The sequence below is a fragment of the Herpailurus yagouaroundi genome, unplaced genomic scaffold (genome assembly GCF_014898765.1).
Source record: "Herpailurus yagouaroundi ecotype Mexico unplaced genomic scaffold, PumYag 29, whole genome shotgun sequence".
NCBI classification, from domain to species: Eukaryota; Metazoa; Chordata; class Mammalia; order Carnivora; family Felidae; genus Herpailurus; species Herpailurus yagouaroundi.
The window spans coordinates 63,377,372-63,400,270 of record NW_024412377.1 but is presented as its reverse complement, the minus strand read 5'-3'; the positions used below and the strand labels follow the sequence as shown (position 1 = coordinate 63,400,270).

General features: G+C 48.8%; 1 long non-coding RNA gene across 1 annotated transcript in view; it reads right to left on the bottom strand.

The window, feature by feature from the left end:
* LOC121011168 (uncharacterized) overlaps positions 1-21,806 on the bottom strand; it is a 192,966-nt gene extending 171,160 nt beyond the window's left edge. The window contains exons 1-2 of the long non-coding RNA XR_005781524.1: positions 21,416-21,806; positions 16,652-16,731 (exon numbers count right to left, since the gene is read on the bottom strand). This is a non-coding gene — a long non-coding RNA (uncharacterized LOC121011168). The remainder of the gene's footprint in view (positions 1-16,651; positions 16,732-21,415) is intronic.
* Positions 21,807-22,899: the final 1,093 nt, after the last annotated feature.

The following is a 22,899-nucleotide window of genomic DNA, read 5'->3' as shown; positions in this document are numbered from 1 at the left end:
GGTGGGCACTGGAGGAGCCAACCAGAGGCATTCAATTTCAAGCTGTTTTTAGCCTGGTGCTCCTTCTGCAAGGCTGGCTGCTCTGAGAGGCTCACAAAGGAACACGCCTGCCTGCCTTTGGCAGGCACTGATTCACAGCACAGTTTCTGGGGGCTGTGCCGTGGTTTCCCTCCCCAGCCAGGAAGCCAGGCAGAGCCAAGGACAAGGCATCAGGAGTGCTTATCCCCAGGGAGCAACTGCAGGGGACAGAGCAGCTGGGGGCACTGGGGACACCTGGCAGTGAATCATCTATCAAGAATTTTGAAAGGAAGATACATATTTCCACTCTAGTCTCCCTCCCACGCTGACTGCACATCAAAGGGGTCCTCGGATGCAGGGAACTCGTCAGCTGGGTCGATCAGGCCCCGACTGCTGGAAACCGGAGGGCCAGGACCAAAAGGCACGTCCCCGAGGGACTGCCCCAATTCTGCAATGTGGGAAGACACACACCTCTGGCCACCACGCACGGAGCTGACAAACGCTGTCAAGGGAAACGGGAGGAAAGTTCTGAGACGATCTCTAGTCCAAATGCCTCCGTTGCCCAGGCTTATTTTTCCTATCCTTCCCCTTTAAATAATCGACCAAAAGGCAGCCTTATCAAAGGCAAGTCGGGTGTTCCCTGACTTAGCTCGCAGCCATTTGCATTCTGCCCCGGCTGCCTGGATAGCGAACACCGAACACCGCCTGAGACACAATCCAGAAATATTTCCTAGTGCTGGCCGCCCTGACAGGATTAGACCGCCAGCACATGTGATTTCAGCTGGGTGTGCTTTGTGTTAAACTATGCTTGCTACGTGCTGGATTCAATTATAGGTTTTCTTACACTTACATCTTCATTAGTACTACATTGCCGAGTAGACGGAATGTGCTGTCAGCTTTGGGGGGGGAAAAAAAGTGTTTTTTTTTTTTTTTTCAAGGATTCAACACTGTCCAGTCCTCTTAAAAAAAGAAAGGAAAAGAAAATCTTGGCTCAAGCATACATTGCTAATGGGCATGGAATTGATTCACGAGTCTCCGAGTCTAGTTGTATAAAAGTAATTACTGGAACCTCGAGTAATTGGTTCCATATTCAATATTCACAGAAGGCTGCACATGTTTTACATATATATATGTATGTGTATATATATATATACATATATATGTATATATATATATATTGAATTGGGAGAGAATAAAATATAAATAAAAAAAAGAACTATCAGAGAACATTTAAACTACTCATATACATACCCCTAAAAAAAAAAAAAATCTTTAGTTGTGATAAAGGTCTTGAGAGAAACAAACGAAGCAGAGGCGGCAGAGACCAGAGCCCTGAAAACCCCAGCCCCGAATGGGAAGTCACGCGGAGCGAGGTCTACGGCAGCCCCGGAGGCCCATTCCACAGCCAGCAACTGTCAGAATGGGGCAGGCACTTCCTGCTCAGCCACATAGCCTACCCCAAAGTCCTGGCGAAGCCTTTGCCTGGCCCCCGGTCTGTGGAGCTTCATATCCTATGTGTGCCTCTGGGAACCACAGTCCCCACTCTCCCCCAAGTGGGTCCCACAGGGCTATATGGTAATGGCTTAAGCAGGCACAGCATGGGGTGGGATAGAACATCCCCCACACAGCTCCAAAAACCACTTTGGGGGAGAAAGGGATCCATGAGGAAAGTCTGCAGACCTGAAGGGACCTTTAGGAGCGAACACAAAGACATTCAGAACTGGAACCTCAGGAAGGGAGTTAAAGGCAGGCCTTCTAGAGTGACATGGGGGCGGTAGAATTGATTTCATGGAAATAAACATAAGACTTGACATTGCTCTCTGTTACATTTCATGCTTGGTTGGAGCTTGAGATCTCTTGGAGCTTTCTTGCGGTCATCTATAGAATTGCCTCTCTCTCCTGGCTTTGTTTCATCTGCGAATGTGATAAGCCTACCTCACACATCTTTACTGGGGCCACTCCCGAAAATGCTGGATTAAAAAAAAGACTTCCGCCCGTTTAACGGGAAGCATTGTTCACCCAGGTGCATGCAAATGTACCTGTTCTACCTTCTGCTACACAGTTCCCCATCTAACCTGAAAGGATAACACCTGATTTGGGGGCTGAGAGGAAGGTACAACTAGGCAATCAGGTTGCTAATGGGTTCACCAAGAGCTAGGAAGCATGGTGTAGTGTAGCGATCCAGTGGGGTGTGCATGCAGTTCCGTGGGCCCCGTCCCAGGCTGCTACCGTGGAGCCCACACCACAACCGGAGCGACTCCTGGCTCCTCTCTGGTGTTATCTCTGGCCAGCCTCTGTGGATCCTCAGCCTGGCAAGAGCTTTAAAAAATTCTGGCAGCCCTGTGGGGCCTGTTGCACGCCGCCTTTGATTTGGGGCTCTTGATTTAAGTTCAAACCACGTAGTTTTTTGTTTGGGCTCTGTCCTCCTTCTCCTCTTGAACTTGGTTCATCAAAGTCTGTCTTCCAGAAGGGTATCAGGGCCCAACAGTCCTCAGGGGTATTTCTTTGATAGAGAATCCATAGGAGTAGCAGGAGACCCTCCTCCATTAGGAAGTTCAGCCCAAGGACATGAGACATTTTTATTTCTTGATTTTTTTGAAGTTTATTCATTTTTGAGAGAGATGGGCGGGGGAGGGGCAGAGAGAGGAGACACCGAATCCGAAGCAGGCTCCAGGCCCTGAGCTGTCAGCACAGAGCCTGGCACAGGGCTTGAACCCACGAACCGCGAGATCATGACCTGAGCCGAAGTCGGACACTTAACCTACTGAGCTGCCCAGGTGCCCGAGACATTTTTAAATAAGAGAATGAAAAATATTAAGTGTTTGAAATAAATAACTGGAAATCCAGTTAACACACAATCAAAGGGCATTTGGGCATCTGAGAAAAGACAATGTGAGTTTTGCGAAGCTCCGGAGGCATAAAAGGTGTGAACTCAGAAAAGCTGGACTCAGCACAGCTCCAGTGTTGCAGGGACCTGGCCTAGGGGGGTGACGGTGATGCTTTCCCCCAGGATGGCTCAGGGCTCCCCACTCTCCCCATGGAATGGTCAAGCTGCCTGCCATGTGTTCCTGTTTTACAAACTGACGGCAGTTATTATTAGAAAGGGTTTTGCTGCCAACTTGGAAATATATAGACCAGCAGGACTGGAGAGTGAATTTCAGCTCCTTATCCTGCCGGCTGAGGGCAGCTGCTCATTTCGAATATAAACAGAAGGTATGGGCTGGGAAGTCCGAAGGGACATATCTGCCGTCAGTGTTCCACAGGAGCACTTCGGAAAGGACTATCTGAAGGTATATTCTTCGGGAATATAGTACTATATATTTAGTACTATAATAAGGCAAGTGGGAACACTACTGGCAAATAAGGGAGAGGAGAGAAAGAAGGAGAGAGAGACACACACAAAGAAGATGTTGCCTGTTCCCCCACAAACCAACCCACAGAAAAAAGTAGAGTTGCAATAATCTTCTGCATTCAAAAAATATTCACTGTTCTGAACGCTGTTCTAAATGCCTAGGCTATTACATCAGTGAATAAAGCAGGTGAAAAATGCCTGATCAACCTATGCCTGCAGCTTGATAATCCTTAGACATGTGAGCCACCTGAGCCAATAAATGCCTGTGGCATTTTAGCCAGTTTGAGCTGGGTTTTTTGTTACTTTTGGAGCAACGTGTCCTAACTGCTACTGTCATCCTCTAGATATGGTGACACCTGGGTCTGGTCTGGTCTGGTCAAACCCTGGGTCTGGTCACATTTCACTCCACATTCAAATTAAGGAGGGACACAAAAGACAAAATGTTCATGTCTCTGTCTGAAAAACCAGCCACCTCTGGGTGGCACACAGCTCTTATAAATAACCAGGAAGCAGATTCAGGCTAGAAAAGGAATTTTAACAATTTCTTTAAAAAAAAAAAAGATAAAAGGGAAAAGAAAAAAGGCAGAATTCCACAGGAAATTGAAGGGAATTCGGGAGATAGAATGTAGCAAGCTTCCTTGGGCCATGACCAGAACAACTGCCCAGAACAAGCCTCCCCTTATTAAAAAGGACAGCCTGGGGGCGCCTGGGTGGCGCAGTCGGTTAAGCGTCCAACTTCAGCCAGGTCACGATCTCGCGGTCCGTGAGTTCGAGCCCCGCATCAGGCTCTGGGCTGATGGCTCAGAGCCTGGAGCCTGTTTCCGATTCTGTGTCTCCCTCTCTCTCTGCCCCTCCCCCGTTCATGCTCTGTCTCTCTGTCCCAAAAATAAATAAAAACGTTTAAAAAAAAAATAAAAAAAAAAAAAAAAAGGACAGCCTGAGTGTCCCAGGGTATTAAGACCTTCCCAGAGCCTCTCACTGGAGATCCGTATAATGAACGGCATTTCTGAGTACAATGTATATATGTTGATAAGCACTTTTTGTTCCTTCTGCGCCCCCTGAAACTCACTTGGGAAGGATAATGCTCTGAACTTTCAGGATCTCCACATGTTTGGGGGTTTTTTTGTTTTGTTTTGTTTTGCTTGCTTTTTTACGAAGTCAGCGTTTTGGGGGTTTTTTCTTCTACTTTGTAGACGGTGAAATAAACCCCAGTTGTCTTGATGTCTAATGGGATATGCCCCCCCTACCTGAAGATCAGGGCTAAAGATCAGAACGCAGATGTTCTCAGAAAGATTTGTAAAAGCAACACACACACTCCTTCCCTTATCCCAGAAAGTAATCTAACAGCCTTTTAACAAGCCCTTTCAGTGCTGTAAGTTGCCATGGACAATTCTGTTCTTTCTGCCTCATCAGCACCTACTCCTCTATCTTCTGTTAACAACAACCAATTTTCCTTTGGGAGCCAATTTTCCTCCACTCTCAGGCTTGGTGGCTCAGTTAGGTCTGACCCCCTGTCTTGGCTGCAGGACAGGAGGGACAAGCGACCCAGACCCAGCCAATCAGAGCATCACACCCTCCCGGTCACACAATAATTGGTTTAAGAATGGTCCTATGGCTCACACCAGGCCAATGGAAATCAGTCCAACAACTTATGTAGAAATTTGGGGGGCGGGGGAACGCTGCTCCTTCTCACTGAGGCTGCTTAGCTGATAGAATGCAAGTCCAGAGGACCTCAGTGCTAATGGGAAGATAACAGAACAGATAGTTGGGGACAGATGGAGTCTTGATGACACATTTGGATGCCCCAGATCCAACTGTGCCTAAAGTCAGCCTCTTCAAGATATCTAAGCCAAAAATTTTCCTACTTTTTTTTTTTTTACTTAAACTAGTTATGTTTCTATCATTTTCAACCAATCCTGGCTAATTTGTAAGTAAAGGTATTCCCTACCTGGCCTATCCCTGCCCATACCACCCTCAATCGTGGCAGTTGAGAAATTGCCTGGGCCCCACCATCTACTCCTTCCAAACGCTGTTTATCTTGAAAAAGATACAGCATTCACAATGCTGCCCCTCCTTCCATTCTCGCCCTGTGAAATCCAGTTGTTTTCAAAGCCGTGACTACAGACCCCATCCACCTCCATTAACCCCATGGGCCTTTTACCCAAGATCTTTTTTTAGAGGCACCCCAACTCCAGTCCTGTACACGATGCTGTTGCGGTGGTAGGCGGGAAAGCACGAACCGGAGTCCTGATCAACAGGAGCTTACCTGGGGCTTCAGCCTAATGTTGTGAGGCCTGGCTTCTGATTAGTTAGGAAGTTCTCAGACAAAACAGCAGCTCTAGCACCAGGGAAAGAAAACCAACAGGGCTCTGTCACAGGTGTCTTCGAGTCCTTCCCAGACAGCTCCCTGGGGCCCACAGCAATTACCGAGTGCTTTTCACAACACCTCACGATCACGCCTCTATGTTCTTTTCTGGAAAGGCCACTGAAGACCCCACTATGCAGCACGGGGCAAGTGCACAGCCAAGGCCAAGTGGTGGCTCCCTGAGGCTCTCAGATCAAGCGGTGTTCGCATGTACACAGAAAAAGGCTGGCCCCAGGCTCAGAACACTATCCATCACCTTCCAGAAAGAGAGCTGAGGGCCGGGGCTCCACTGACGCTCACAGGGCATCAGCAACCTTCTGCTCTGAGGGGGTCGGCAGTAGGCTGAATAATGGCCCTAAGTACCTAGACCCAAAGATGTCCCCGTCCTAATTCCTAGAACCTGCGATTGTGACCTTGGAACAAGGGGCTCTGCCAATGTAATGAAGTTCAAGATCTTGAGATGGCGAGGTGACTCTGCATACTCTGTGGCCCCGTGTGGTCACATATCTCCTAATAAGAGGGGCACAAGGGGAGTCAGAGTCAGAGGAGAAGTCCATGTGATGACAGACGAGAGGCTGCGGTGATGCGTTTTGAAAACAGCAAGTGCCCAGCAGCCAAGGAATGGAGGTCGCTTCCAGCGGGTGGAAAACCCGAGGACATGAATTCTCCTGTAAGGCTGCCAGAGAGCCAACACCTTGACTGATTTCTGACTTCCAGTCTCCAGAACTGTAATAAATTAAATCTGTGCTGTTTTAAGCCACTACCTTTGTGGTACCAGGAAACTAATTCAGATTATCTGGGTCCAGATGCCAGTGGCAGCTCCCTGCTCAGCCCAAGCAGGGATCTGGTTCCTATGGCTGGGAAAATGCTACAGGTACGTGACAGTGTCCCCATCTCACAGCTCCCCTGACATCCTGGTCCTTCCCCTCCTCTGAAGGGAACCCCTGAGCTCAGACTCAGAGCCCTGTTGACCAAAGAGAGCCAGACAGAGGTTCTGAGGGGCAAGGAGGCCAACATTCCTCCACTAGTCACCAACCTGGCTGTAACTGGATAGGACATCGTGTCTCCTACTGGCACTTCCCCCAACAGAAGCACGGTAGAGAGAAAGGACGGAAGTACGTGGCCGGTGTAACAAATTACCACAAACATAGTGTCTTTAAAAAAAAATTCATTCCCTACCGTTCCAGAAGGCCAGGAGTCCAAAAACTGTCTCACCAGCTAACATCAAGATGGCGGCGGGGCTGGATCCTTTTGGAACTACTGAGGGGAGCATCATATACAGAAACTAGACAATGCAGTTATTGCAAAATCAACGGAAATAACTGCAAGTTAAATAACACCCACCAAAGAGAGGAATCTATTTTCAATGGGGAGTCATCTCTGAGAGAAGCCAAGCTAGCTTCTTCGGGCCATTTCTGTCCTTTATGCTAATGCTGTATTGGCGAGAATCCTAGTGATCTCCATTCAAGGTAATACACTCATGTGTCCCTTTCCCTCCACTGGACCCTCAGCTGGGACTCAGTAAATTCTGTGTATTCACGTATGGGAGCCAGGTGGGAGAGCTGCAGCCAGTCCTCGCTGGCTTTTACCCAACCTAGAAAGTAGCCAAGTGCCCAGAGCTGCCCTCTCCTCCCACTGTCTGGCCTTATGACCAACAGAATAGAATGTTCCCTGTCCCCACAGACCAAACAAAGGCATAGGAAAATGGTGGCCTTAGGGCATGGCCGTTAATATGCCAACAGACTGCTCTCTGTCAAGATGTTCTCATGGGCAAAAACTTCAACATCAAACCTCAAGATACAACCCCTCTTTCTCCCTAAATTAACATCAGCACTGGAAGAAAGACCTGGCTTGTTGTCATCATCCCCACAAGGGCAACCAATTACTGAGTACTTACACATACCACTCTGCAGACAGGTGAAGAAATCCAGCCAAGTCCATTGACTCAGCTCAATCCTTATGTTCTTTCCAACAACTGCTGTTCGTACACACAGTTGCTACATCCACATATGATGGGATAGTTCTTCTAAACTACTAACTGGTAAGGGTTTTGTTTGGCTTTTGTTTGTTTCCTGCGATTTCACATTACCCCGGGATGATTCCCCCATTCATGCAGCAGTCAGGGCGTTCTATATCCTTATACCCCAAGGGATGACACACAACCAGAATCTTTTCTTGAGTTGCCAAAGTGTAGAGCCTTCAAGACCCGTAAAGGGCTTATTTGCAAAGGCAACACAATAGACTTTGGATAAGTTGTGATTAGGAATAGCAAAGCTTCCAATCATACCCAGGTCAAGGTTCCCTAGACGTCGGGGAGCAAAGGACGTGAAGCAAGGGATGAGAGAGGGCACCCTGTCTCCTGCCCCTGGACTTGGCCCAAAGAGAGTGGAGAGGATGACAGGAGGCCCGTGAAGTTTTTCCCAAACCTCAGTCATTAACGTGTCAACACTGTATTTTTGCTGTCACTTTTCACCCATAGTGGCATTTACTTGCTTTTTCCCTTTATTTTTTTTTTTAATGTTTATTTACTTTTGACAGACACACACACACACACACACACACACACACACACACACACACAGCACAAGTGGGGGAGAGGCAGAGAGACAGAGGGAGACACAGAATCCAAAGCAGGCTCCAGACTCTGAGCTGTCAGCACAGAGCCCAATGCGGGGCTTGAACTCACGAACTGTGCGATCATGACCTGAGCCGAAGTCGGAGGCTTAACTGACTCAGCCACGCTGGCGCCCCGTGCTTTTTCTCTTTGAATCAACTTTAAAATAACTCTTTTTAAAACCTCGCTTCCTCCCAAGCAAGAATATTCTTAAAATCAGAGACTTGATGTGCTGGTTATATTTTTCTAGTACTCATGAAAATAAATACATAACAATTAACATTTTAAAAACACTTGTGTGTTACCTAAACGCTTGCCCTCGGGGAAGTGCTGTTACTACCTCCGGGGAACATGATTACACTTTCAGATGGAAGCCCTAGGGAAGAGGGCGTACAATCAGGAATGAGGGTCCTTTGCAAGGCCCTGGGCAAACAGAAGGAACAGGGGCCAGGTTGCGGGGTGTGCTGAAAAACTGAAATTGATGACCCCAGATACAGCCACAGCATTCACCAAAGCTCTGTATGACCACCAGTGAGTGACAAACTGGGAAGTAAATGCCTCGCAAATATTCCTAGTGCCATGAGAACACCCTGACCTTTGATTCTCACAGATAGCAAATGACCTGAATTGTGGCTCCCTTCCGGACAATAATAAGGATGTGCCCCATGAGCTGTCTGGTCTTTGCTCTGTCTACAAACCCACATGCCCACAGGGGTGAGGCAGACAGTGAGTTCAGTGGGCCTGTGTCAGCCCCAAACCACAATGCAAGCAGGAGAAAAAATGACCACTGACGCTTGGCCTCGGGAAGCGGGAGACAAAAAGGAACGGTGGGCGCTATGGAGGACCAGGGGTCAAGCATCAGTTACCTCAGCGCGCGCCAGCTGCTTCATGCCCAAAAGGGGACTTGCTCTGTCCAGATGTTCAGATTTTTTAAGGCAAGCTGGAAAATGATAGTGTTGTGTCTATTCTCTCAATTTGTAAGTACTGACAATCCAAGGTGAAAGAATAAAACTCTCCGGCAAATACCACGTGGGCCAAATTTAGCCCAGGGGCATCTCGTTGTAGCCTGCATTTGAACTGTTGAAGGCAGGGGACGGAAGCTCACTTCTCTCTGGAGATAAAACTTTACAGACCTGACCCCACAGTCCCCAAGGCTCCCCTCACGAGGGCCTGGTTATCCCCATGTTGCAGATGCTGTGATGGAGGAATGTGGTTAAGAGAACAGGCCCCAGTCTCTGGGCTCCTCAGCTGTGTGACCTTGGACAAGGTACTTTATCTCTCTGCACCTCAGTTTCTTCATCTATAAAGCAAGGTTGAAAATAATGGTATGGCACCAGGAGGGGAGTTAAATGAGATTATGTATGTACCCCCCTGGGCACATATTAAACATTCAAACTCTTGGTTCTTGTTAAATGACTTGCCTGAGGTCACACAGCTTGGATATGAAGAACCCACATCAGCTGACACCAAAACCAAAGGTCTTTCCACCAGACTATATACATCCTGTCACATGACCAGCAAATTATGTCATTAATGTCTGCAAACCACCCCCCGCCCCGCCCCCACCGCCCCAGTTTAACATCGTGCCCAAATCAGACTTCCCAGAAAGTTACTGGGACATATACTTAGCGATGCGCACAGTCTCTCCGTCACAGCCTGGGGATTCAGACTGGGTGAAAGCGCTGTGGGGCCACAGGGAGAGCTCATCACATGAAGCCGCACAGCCCTGCGTCCAGACCCAAGCTGCATGACCTCCCCACTCTGAGCCTCAGTATTGCAGCCTGGGAAATAACCATGTCTAATAGTCACCCCACCAGACTGCAGTGAGGTCTGAATGAAACAACACGAAGGCGAGTTCTTCAGAAACCGGAAGCGCGTCACAACTGGCAGCCTGGAAGCTGATGTCTACGATGATTTAACTCTCTCAGGGCTGCAGCATCCCTGGGTGTGGCTGGAAAAGGTCAACCTGCAGCAGAGGGGCCCAGGAAGTGGCCCTGGGTCTCCCTGACCGAGGGTTGGAGGGGGAGGAGAGGGGAGGGGTCTGCTTCCCACGCCTGGACGTTGAGAGATCACGGTGATGGGAATCTGGCAGGGGGAACAATTATTTCTCCTTGCTGACGAACAAAGGAGCCTAGACCTCCAGCTTCCACATGCAGAATGCAGAGTACTCTCTTGGCCACTATTAACTAATTAACTATGAAGTAAAGAAGTGTGGGAATACACAGCCAAAATAGAAATGAACGTTTTAAGAAATGGGTGCCTACCCACAGCACACTTAAAATGTATGCATTTTATCGTATGTTCAGAAAAAACTATAAGCAAATAGTGGACTCTAACAATACGCATGCTGAAGTATACTGGAGACGCGTGTTAGTGGCTGCAACTTACACTGAAATGCACCTCCCGAAATTACAGATGGGTGGATGTAGACAGGAAGGGCTGGGTAGGGAGAAACATGATAAAACCACACACAGTCGAATATGAATGCATGTAGGTGCACACACCCCCCAATGTTTATAGCAGCACTTTCAGTAATAGCCAGATTATGAAAAGAGTCGACATGTCCATCAACTGATGACTGGATACAGAATATGCGGTATATATATACAATGGAATATAACTTGGCAATGAGAAAGAATGAAATCTTGCCATTTGCAGCAACATGGATGGAACTGGAGGGTATTATGCTAAGTGAAATAAGTCAGTCAGAGAAAGACAGATACCATATGTTTTCACTCATATGTGGATCTTGGGAAACTTAACAGAAGCCCATGGGGGAGGGGGAGGGGAAGGGGAAAAAAGTTACAAACAGAGAGGGAGGGAGGCAAACCATAGGAGACTCTTAAATGCAGGGAACAAACTGAGGGTTGATGGGGGGTGGGAGGGAGGGGGCAGTGGGTGATGGGCATTGAGGAGGACACCTGTTGGGATGAGCATTGGGTGTTGTATGAAAGCCAATTTGACAATAAGTTCTATTTAAAAAATATTAATGCGTGGGGCGCCTGGGTGGCGCAGTCGGTTAAGCGTCCGACTTCAGCCAGGTCACGATCTCGCGGTCCGTGAGTTCGAGCCCCGCGTCGGGCTCTGGGCTGATGGCTCAGAGCCTGGAGCCTGTTTCCGATTCTGTGTCTCCCTCTCTCTCTGCCCCTCGCCCGTTCATGCTCTGTCTCTCTCTGTCCCAAAAATAAATAAACGTTGGGAAAAAAAAATTAAAAAAAAATTGTTTAAAAAATATTAATGCGTGTAATTTTTGAAAACTTAAAAAAAATAACTTTTAAAAATAAATAAACAATTTTTAAAAGACTAATGCACGTAGACTGTAAGTGGCAGGCATGTGAGCACTTGCTCTAAAAGTCCTCCAACTTTCCTGCATTGTTTGGAAACTTTTTGTAAGACAATGTTAGAAAAGTAGATGCCTAGTAAATAAATTTAATATAGTTGTTCTAATATTAAGCAGGAAAAGCGATCTGTATGATTTCCATTATGTAAAGGCTCCTCTGCCACCACGATGGGATGTAAGACATTTTAGGGAAGACTCCCTTTGGAAAAAAGAAAAAGAAAAAACCCCACAAATCTCTGCTGAAATGTTGTCACTGGAGATTTGTACGTCTGCACCTTGAAGGCTTCTGGCCCTCCAGAATCTTCCTTTATGTTTAGGGTGGCTTCAAAGAACATACCCCTCCAGTCATTATCAACATGCATCTGAGAGGGAGAGAAATTGGCAACCAGCTGAGAGGAAAACAGAATTGGGAAGTAACAAGAGGACAAACCTGTTTTCAAAGCGTGGTCTCCTATTGGCTGCACCAGAATATTTGCCATATTATGCCATGTGAAGAGGGAAACTGAGGCAGAAAGGTGTAAAGAGACCTGCCTCAAGTCACAGAATGCTCCACAAATATCAAAGTCGGGAGTGGTATCTTCACCACCTCTGGAACGGGGTCCGCTTTACCCAATGCACCTGCACTGGGTGGGGGGGGGGCGGGGCACGCAGTCGGAAGCCGGGAGCAGGCATGCCCAGGGGAGGCGGGGAATACTGCAGGGGGAACTGCAGGAACTGAGGTGGGGAACTGCAGGCGAGGGCCTCCTCCCGGGCATTCCTTCCATCCCACTGCTTCCAGGTGGGCAAGGAACTCTCTGGAGCTCTGTCCTCGCCCTCCGGGGAAGGCGTTCCTGCCTCCAGGTGTGAGGGAAGGAGAGACCAAAGCGATGCTTATTCCGTCAGCGTCCCTGCCCCTAAGGCAAACCACGTGAGCCTGTCCCCTTCCTGATATGGAAACCCACAGCGGGTGGTGGGGTCGTGGGCGGACGGGGTGAGGACAACTCTTTTCTGATCAGGTCCCACCACTCGGCGAGATGAATGCTCCAACAGTAAGTCAGCCTGGAGACGGAGTCCTGAAAATGCTAGTTGAACAGCTTCTTAACTTGGACAGTCACCCAAGCGTAGAATTACTCAAAATATCTTTGCCCATTAAACTGCCCTTTTTTTTTTTTTCTTTACAAAATCTGGCTGTTCTTCCCAAAATGTTTTGACTGGGAATTTCTGAAATGTCTCGAATATCTTGATGTGAGTTCTTTGCAACAAGGGGAATCTGCCCTGTTCCACACCGCAATGTGCAGCGAAGGTCCAGAGTCAAGGAGCCAGAAGCCATAAAGCTGGAATTACAGTAATGCCATCCTGAGGCCAGAGATAGGAAGCAAGCGTGTCACTCACCCTCGCCCAGTGGAAGTGGCCTCCCAAGACGGGGCCCAATCCAGGAAAATAAACACTGAGGCAGAAGAGGTGAAACGAACGAAGGGCATCTTAGGACAAAGAGCACAGCAGGTCAAAGTTCAGAGTCATTCCATTGACAAAGGCTCTCTGAGCATCTACTGAATACGGGAGTACATCCAGAGAGCAGCAGAAAGGGGTGTGTCACCAGAGCCATGCTGGGCGGTGGGGACGATGGCCACCTGGGGGCTGGGGAGCTCAGGGAGACAGCAGAAGGCCAACTCGGACAAACCCCCTTCTCAGTCCAGTTCACAAGCCTCCCCTCCCAGGTTCTGGGACCTCACAGTGGCTGCATGATAGTTCCCGGGAAAGGGGGAACTCAGGACACTGACAGCACAAGAAGCTGGGTGGGGAGTCGGGGAGCAGCCAATGCAGGGCACCTGGGCACCCCTGAGAAACGTTCTGTCCTTGAACCACTCTGAGACACTCGGCAGCCACACCCTTAACTCAGCCGGCATGACTTTTGGTTCTTGAAGCCTACTGGGTTACCAGACATAGACTCTCTTATAAAATATGTCCCCAGATTTCTCTGTTTTTTTTTTTTTAATTTTTTTAATGTTTATTTATTTTTGAGAGAGAGACAGAGAGATAGAGTGTGAGCGGGAGAGGGTCACAGAGAGAGAGAGAGAGAGGGAGACACAGAATCTGAAGCGGGCTCCAGGCTCTGAGCTGTGAGCACAGAGCCCAACACGGGGCTCAAACTCATGACCGGTGAGATCGGACCTGAGCCGAAGTCGGACGCTTAACGGACTGAGCCACCCAGGCGCCCAAGATGACCCCAGATTTCTTGATTATGGGACTATGTCAGGTTGGCCCCTCTTCCCCACAGAGCAGGAGCGAGGCCAGCTTGCAAGAGGTGGTTCTCCACTCAGCCCTGCGCCTCTACTACCTAAGACGTGAGCTACGATTCTCCAGAGTCCGGGAAGGATGTATTTGGACTCCTTGGAACGGAGCAGATGCCCTGGCTTCTTGAACTTAATGAGGAGTGAGACACTTAGCTTTGATCTCTGCCCCAAGCCACGGACGATCAAAATACTCTGGATTTGTACTTACGTAGGTAGCTCCATTAGGTACCTCCGTTTTTAGGCAAAATTGCACCCAGCAGCTAAACCAGTGTTGGCACCTCCCAGGTGTAGCACCCCTTAGCTGCCCACACCCAGCCTCGTAAGTCTGTGCCTTGGCTCATCAGCCCCAAAGCAGGACATTAAAGACTTACTGAGCTACATCTTTAATAATATTTTAAAAAAATGTTTAAGAACCACCATAAAAATCCACTGGATGGCATTTTTTTTTTCCACTTTGGCAAAACTAGAGTCATCGTCTATGTTATTACAAACTCAACCACAAGAGAAGAAAGTCAGCCAGTCACAATTTAGAAAATCACATTCCAATAGCCCTAGAAGGGTATATTAGCTGAGCGGAGATGTGTCCAGTCACATCTGTCTTTTTCCACAGACGCTGCTCCCCCAGGCCACTATTGAGCAACCTGTCCCCTTTCCAAGCAGCCTCTGTATGCCGAATACTGACCTGAAGTGATTCTCTGTTTTCTCAAACCTACAGACCAAGAGGCCTTGGACCTGATATAATTTGAGAAGCCCCAGAGACAGATCCCTTGACCTTCCACCCCTCTGCCAATTTAGAGATTCATTGGAGGGAATGTTACTTCTAAAAGGTCCCTTATAAATGCAAGCTGCTCCTCGGAGGGATAACGCATTAAGCCATATAGCCGTTCACACTTTAGTATGAAGTAGTCCGCTAATAGCTACCCTTTATGAAGCGTCTCCTCTGGGCCTTGCATGGAAGCAAGAACTTTCAACAGTCACTTACTCAAACTTTGAAGGAATTAAACATTATAAAGCTTTGATGGGGGGAAAGTCTGGACATGTCTGATTAACAAGGGGTTAGGATGGAAAGGGACACGAGAGACGGAAGGCCGAGGGGGTAGTATCGACTGTTAGGAGGAACTCAAGATCGTCTTCACAGAGGTGACATTTCAGTGGAATTTTGAAGGATGTGGAGTAGTTCAACAGGTAGCCAAGGCAAAGGAGGGGAAAACAACAAGGGAAAGAGCCATGTACAATGGCATCCTGTATCAGTCTGAGTGCCAACAGGACTACTCCAATGAAGAGAATTCAAGAGGGGTTTAGTAAACAGATTACTGACAAAGGTGTGGGCAAGATATAGGCAAACCACAAGAGACAGTGCAAGAGTCCAGGGGCTATCCCACCCCTGAACTCAAAAGGATAAAGGAAGGCAGCAGTTACGTGAACGCTGAGAGAGAACATTGTATACAGCAGGCCACCTTGAGAGGATCTGCAACTTCTAACGCCCACAGCCAGCCTGAGATGACCCCACAGAATGGAGGCCGAGGAAATAAATACCTGCACCGCTCTCTCCCTCCCTCCTCAGATCTCCTGCGGGGCTCCCCATCTGCCAGGCCCAACGGGAAGCCAGAGGTCAGGGCAGGAGAGCCTAGGTGATGCACCCCAAGTAGTCAGATTCCTAAGGCTGAGAGCTGGGCAGAGCAGAGTCAGGGTGGATCTGGGGTGGGGGCAGCTGGAAAGCACCCAGCAGTGTGTGAGATGTGGCTAGAGCACGGAGTATGGGTCAGGGTGAGGGGGGTAGCAGAGGGTGTGGGGTGTGGGTGAACACAAAGGAGCCTACCTGTCGACCTAAGGAGGAGTGGAAACCATTGACCTGCAGTGGTCACAGAGGCACTGGCCGCTGCCGGCCTTTGCCCAGGGCCCTGGGAAATCATTGCTGGGCGTCCAGCAAATGATGCGTGGCAGCCAATAACTCCTGAGCTAAGCCAACACCTTCCCGAGCCTCCCGAGCTGTGCTCTGGAAGCCGACCCCAGCCAGCGGCGTTGTCTCCCGGAGCTCCTGCCACTGCAGAAGAGAGCCTGGGAAAGCAGAGGGGTGGCTACTGAAGGGAGCGCAACCTAGAACATCTTGAACCAATTCAAACCAGCCTATCTCTTTGATTGATATTCCAGTCCACCTTTTCCCCCTTCCACACGTGGAAAGGCAGCCCTGTGACAAGAAGCTCTGCGGGAACAGGTTTCCCAGAAAAACGAAAACTGTCCGTCTGCCTACCCCAAGGGACCACTCCAGGCGGCCAAGCTGGGAAGCCAAGGCAGTCCTGCCCTGTAAGGCCTCAGCAAAAAAGATGAGCGCCAGCCCCCTCTCATCTGGGAAACATTAAAAGCAATCTCTGAAGTGATTCATTAAAAGTCCTCCAGTGGCAGAAGACCATCACCCAGATGTGAAAATACACACAGAGGGAAATTCCAGCATTCAGAACTGTTTCAAGTCTTGAAACAAATGCATGGTTATTTCAGGGAAAGGAAGAGTCTATTGACTGTCTTTCCAAGCCCACAGAATCCAAGTCAGACTCTCTCCATAGCCAGCAGGCCAGGCAAATTCCCACGATGCCAGATTCAGAAAACTGAAAGCACTCACTTGACTCTCTGGGGCCCTTCCCACTTGAACTTCTCAGCGGCTCCCTGGCCAAGGCCAGTCACCCACACTTACCAAGCTTCTGGTGGTGCAGCCTTCAGCTCAGCCTTCGTAAGCATCGGAAATTAAAGTGGAAGCAATTGTTCCATGCTGCTCTGGAAAAAAAACAAAAACAAAAACAGCATAGAAACTAAATGGAGCATGAATCAGTATCAAGCAAAACAGTGTATGCCCTGATTAAAAACGGGAGAAAATGGGAGCATATTTGGGCACTGATCACATATTATCACATCCAGTGTCTGGCAGAGTAGATGGCACAGGGTAGGCATTTGATAAACATGGAAGGAAGGAAGGAAGGAAGGAAGGAAGGAAGGAAGGAAGGAAGGAAGGCAGCCAGGAAGGAAGGAAGGAAGGAAGGAAGGCAGGCAGGAAGGCAGGAAGGCAGGAAGGAAGGAAGGAAGAGGGGTTGGTTCTCCACCCATGAGAAACTTGTCCATGAATCCAGAAGTTACTGAAGTATGTGCCTTACTTGGAGAAACCCTACAGAATCACACCTTACCCCTACTTCCCACCCATTTAACTGGTAAGGATCAGAAAAAGGGAAGTTCCTTGAAGCGAAATTTAGATCCTTCCCACCGGAAAAATACGAAACTACTCCTACACACCTGGGAGTTCTTTTTGTGTTATTACTGTAAAACACACACAATGCGAAATTTACCATCGTAACCATTTTTAAGTGAACGCTTCGGTGACCTCAAGCACACCATTGTGCAACCATCACCACCATCCATCTCCGAACTCTTCATCTCGAAAAACTGAAACTATACCCACTAACCAGCAGCTCCCCACTTCCTCCTGTCAGGCCCTGCCAACCATCATTCTACTTTGTCTCCATGAACTTGACTGCGCTATGTACTTCACCTGAGTAGAATCATACGGTATTTGTCCTTTCGTGTCTGGCTGATTTCACTTAGTGTACTATCCTCCAGATCCACCCATGTCGTAGCATGTACCACAATGTCCTTTCTTGTTAAGGATGAGTAACGTTCCACTCTTATGCGTGTACCACATTTTGCTGATCGTTCGTCCATCACTGGACCCTTGTGTCGCTCCCACCTTTGACTATTGTGAATAATGCTGCATGATCATGGGTTGACAGATAGCTCTTGGAGTCCTTGCTTTCAATTCTTTTGGGTATATACCGCTAGGATTTCTTTTGGGCGGTGACTTTTCCCTGAAAGGTGGAGGTGGGTGGAGGAAAACCCAGCATTCGCTGAGATGGAGCAAATCAGTTAGCTGTCAAATGACTGGGAAACACAGCAATTATAAACGTAGGTATATTTTGGGGCGCCTGGGTGGCGCAGTCGGTTAAGCGTCCGACTTCAGCCAGGTCACGATCTCGCGGTCCATAAGTTCGAGCCCCGCGTCGGGCTCTGGGCTGACAGCTCGGAGCCTGGAGCCTGTTTCCGATTCTGTGTCTCCCTCTCTCTCTGCCCCTCGCCCGTTCATGCTCTGTCTCTCTCTGTCCCAAAAATAAATAAACGTTGAAAAAAAAAAAAAAAAGTAGGTATATTTAGACTTCTTATGGTACGCTGTGCACACAGATAGTTATGAGCCTTGGGGAACCCCAACCTCATCCCATTCCCAGTTAAAGGGGCAGGGTTTGGAAGCCTGAGACCTGGGTTCAAATCTCAGGAGGAGCCCTTTTTAGTGAAGACTACTGAGAGAGTATATGATACGCTCGCATATTGTAAGCACTCAGTAGCCTCTGTCTTCTCCACCCTAAGACCCTTTTTCCTCCATCTGAATTCTGGATGTAGATGACCAGATACCAGCTTTGTCATAACCTGTGAATGTAATGAAATTCAGCCAAACTGCTCTGACGAGATCCTAGAATTTTCCCAGGAAGAGGGTGGTGTCAACAACCCTAACTTGAGAATGCGTAGCACTCAAAGCTGGCACATTCACCCGCCAAATGTCCCCATTCACCTCAGATGAAAAAGGATTTCCAAAGAGTAAGTCTTTGGCTCGGGGCCATGTAGCAAAACCGTTAATAATGTGGCTGAGGGACAGACCCAACAGTGGAACATAGGGTTGAGGGAGAACGTTCTGGAATTAGCAGTCCTGGATGTGACCTCAAGAAAGTCACTTCACCTTCTCCAAGCTTCAGCTTTCTCGTCTGTAAAATGGAAGCAATAATACTTTTGCCTCCTAGAATGGCTGTGAGGAGTAAGAGAGGGACAGTGTGGTAACGTGCTTGGCATAGAGCCCACATCCAATCAGCCGTGGAACCAGAAAAGACAAGCCAGGTCCCCTCTCCCTTCAATCCTCGGGCATTTCTGCAGGAATGGGGGCTTTAATGGGAAGCTGGCATCCTGCTCTGACCCTTCTCCAAACTGGACCCTCAGCACTCTCCACGTTTTCTTTTGTCACCTTCATGGCCTTGATCATAAAGCTCAGGAGAAATAAAAAGAAGCTCACCCACCCATTTACCCACCTATCCATCGATCCATGCACCCAGCCAACGTTTATTGAGGGCCTACCCTATGCCAAGCCTGACAAAGCCACTGGGAACCAAGAGATGAATGGAACGGGCCTCTCCTCCGCAGGAAGGCACAGGGCAGCGGGGGAGGAAGAGAAGTTAACGGTAAGAATGGCACCTGGGTGGCTCAGTCAGGTAAGCATCCAACTCTTGATTTGGACCCAGGTCATGACCTCGCGGTTCATGGGTTCAAACCCCACAATGGGCTTTGTGCTGACAGTGCAGAGCCTGCTTGGGATTCTGTCTCTCTCCTCTTTCTGCCCCTCCCCTGCTCATGCTGCCTGTGCTCTCTCGCTCTCGCTCTCGCTCGCTCTCTCTCTCTCTCAAAATAAATAAATTAAAAAAAAAAAAAAGAAGAATGGCAGACGCTTACTTAGGGCCATGTGCTAGGCATGGCTTCAGGTCTCTTGGCATAATCTGTTTCATTCTCCTCACACCCCATGAAATGGCGCTGCAATGATTCTGTTTCACAAATATGGAAACGGCATATGGACAGTAACTTACCCAAGGTCACAAAGCTATTAAATTTAACCTCTAAACTGTCAGAACCTAATCCTAACAGGAGTCCGGGGACAGAGGTCAGGGGGTGGGGCTCAAGGGCAGGAGGGACGGTGTCCTACAGTTCCCCAGAGTCAGCAGGCCACAAACTGCTGTGGAACTTCCACAACCTGAAGGTTGACAAGTGGGGGCTATATAGGTTACACTCTTCAGCACGGTCCCTTACAGTCACCGAGTGCTGTCCTCACACGTCAGCTCACTTTACCTTCAAGGGAGCTCTGTGAAGGGGATCTAAGCTGTCCCCACTTCACAGAGGAGGAACCTGACACTCGGCGCGAGGACGTGTTGGAGCCAACTCAAAGCCAAGGACGCCCAGCACATGCACCTGTCAAAGGCCCCTGTTCAGCTCAGATGAAAGAATTATTTCCAAAGAGAACATCTTTGGCCGGGTCCTACGTGCTTGCCAAAGGCAAGGGAGCTGGAAATGCATTCGGTCTCTTTGTCTCCCACCAATGACCAGCCCACATGGCAGCGTGTCTTCCTTTATCCTCTGCCCTGGTGTCCCCTCCTGAACACAGCCACAATGATCACTTCATCTAAGACAACACCCCGTAGCTCCCCGCCGGCCTTCCCTACTCCATTTCTCTTCAGGACACTTAGGGTTATCGGGTATCAAAGTAGACTTATTTGTTTAGTATCTGACTCTCCCAACTAGACCAGAAGCTCCATGAGGGCAGGAAACACGTCCCTTTTGTCTTTCACTGTACCCTGACACCTGGAACAGGACCTGGAGCATTAGAAGCGGTCAGTGTGGTTTAGGTCAATGAATGAATGAACAAATGAATGGAAGTGGGTGGGTTAGGGAATTACCCTGTGGAAGAAGCCAGAAACAAGGACCAGGAACTCACCCGGGACACAGTCCCCTGCCCCACCCTGGGTATCAGGTACCCCCAGTCTTGGCCTTGGGCTAATAGGAACATCTGACCTCTTGCCTTCGCCTTCCCAGGGCCTGTCCCTCTCAAGGATGCTCTCCTAGGTGTCATGCCCATAAAGAGCCCCTCAGTTCAGGGACCTGCTTGAATAGTACCCTTACAGCCTCACTCCAGGTCTTTCTTATTCACTCATTGCCTCACACTTATACCCTTTCACCCCAGAATAGTACCAAGCCCAGTCTATTTCCTCAGGTACCTTATAATCCTGCAAACTCATTCATGCTAAGGTACTGATGAATAAGAACAGGTGTTCGACGTAGTTTTTAAAGGGAGCCTTCTAGAGACAATATAGTAAAATACTAGAACGGCTCACTGTAGGAGTTTCAGGTCTCCTAGAAACTCTACATGCCGCGTCATACACAGAATATGACCCGTGGATGCCATCCATTCATTCATTCATTCACTCGCATCTCCATCCGGCACTTGAGCAAACATTTACTGAGTGCCTTCTGCCTGCCAGAAAGATCCTGTGTGCTGAGGATATGAGAGTGAGCAAGACAGCCAAAGTCCCTGCTCTCAGAAAACCCAGTGTCTGGTTGAGGAGACAGAGCAGTCAGCAAAGACCCTGCCAAGGAGCTTCAACTCTCAGTGCTAGTACCACAACAGAGGGGGTAAACCCGTGAGGGGACCGGAGGCAGCTACCCAAGGGATGGGAGGTCAGGAAGGCCTGCTGGAGAAACTGTAGTCTCCACTGGCTGCTGGCGGTTGACCAGGACTTCACCCGGGAACTGGGGGGCTGCAGGCATTCAGTGCTTGCGAGGGTGCAGAGGTCTGAGCCAGTCTAGGCAAGGCTCGCCCTGGGCCCACCTGCTTCATGCAACCCTTAAAAGTGGCTGAAGTTAAGCTCAGCCATGGAGTGTGCACCAGGAAGTCGGAAAGAGCAACAGGGCAGGGTGTCCTTGGAACTGTGCAGATGCCAGCCGTTCTTCCCTCCCTCTGGAATGTCAGAAATCACGTCTGTGTCCTGGGGTTCTCCGTTGCCTATGAAACTGTTCAAGTTCACCATCCTAACAACACAAGCGGTGAATCAGCTGCCTCTGCACACAGTCTGCAGTGCCTCCTAGACCCTGGCATGTCCGGGGAGCTGTTTCAATATTCTGCTGTCTCTTCCTTTGCCTGCCAAAGGAAAGAAAGCCTTCAGCATTAACTACAACAATTACAGGTGACCTGAGAGGTTTCTTTGACCTGCCACCTAAGGTAAGTGCCTTTCTGCAGATATCCAGGGCCTCACTTTTAATTCATCTTGAACCCAACTTTGCCCCTCACCTCCACCCACCCACCAGCACTACCTTGAACATGCTCAGTTGCCCAGTGGAAAGAATCATAGCACTTTCCTTTTCTGGCTTTCTCTGATACAACAAGCTTCCAGCAACCGTCAGAAAAGAAGGCAAGTAACATCCGTGGTGGAGACAAGCCTATGAAATTCGTTCAAAAATACAGCAAGGCACTGTACTCACTACAGAGAGACACATGCTGTTCCATGGACAAGGGCCCATTTGTGAGTCACCAAGCATAATGGGACATTGTTGAAAGTGTTGGGAACATGAGAATTTCCTCACTGCCCAACTTGGGTAATGCTGGAGCTACATTTGCCTCCAGAAATGAAGTCAGACAGACTCAACCCAACTTCCAACTGCCAGGCCCCAAGACCATGGGGCCACCATGTTTTTATGCTGACTGTTGTTAATGGGAGTCACTTCCCAAGTTGTGTTGAAGGGTCGACTTCTCATCCGCTTGTGCAACAGACGTGGGTGCTTTGACAAAGGACATGCCCAGAACTCTGACCGGAGGACCTTAGACCACATGAAAGACTTTTAAAGGCCCTCACATCAGGGTTCTGCACCGTCAAATAGATTGGTGGGGAGAGGGAAAAGTTGCCCATGATTTGGTGTGAGGAAGGGATATGGCAGGCGTGTGTAGCAACAATCTGGCTAGAACAATACATAAGAGCTCTCACTTCTTGAGTATCTATGATAGGCCAGGCAATGTTCAGTGCTTTATGTGCATGACTTCATTTCCTTCCTACATCCATTACATACAGGAAGGTCATGTCAACATCATCTTACAGAAGGAAGCTCGAGGCTGAGAGGTGACAACATGCCTGTGTCACAGAGCTAATGATCTGCACAACCAATTTAAACTCAGGTCTGGGGGACCCTTGCGGTGGTGCTCTCTTAGCTGGCACACTGTGCCACATGAAGGACGGTGGGGCAGGAAACTGGGTGGCTGGGAGTTATTTAGTGCAGGGGGGTTGGTACCTCCTCAGCCCTGGATAAGGGTAGCATGAGAAT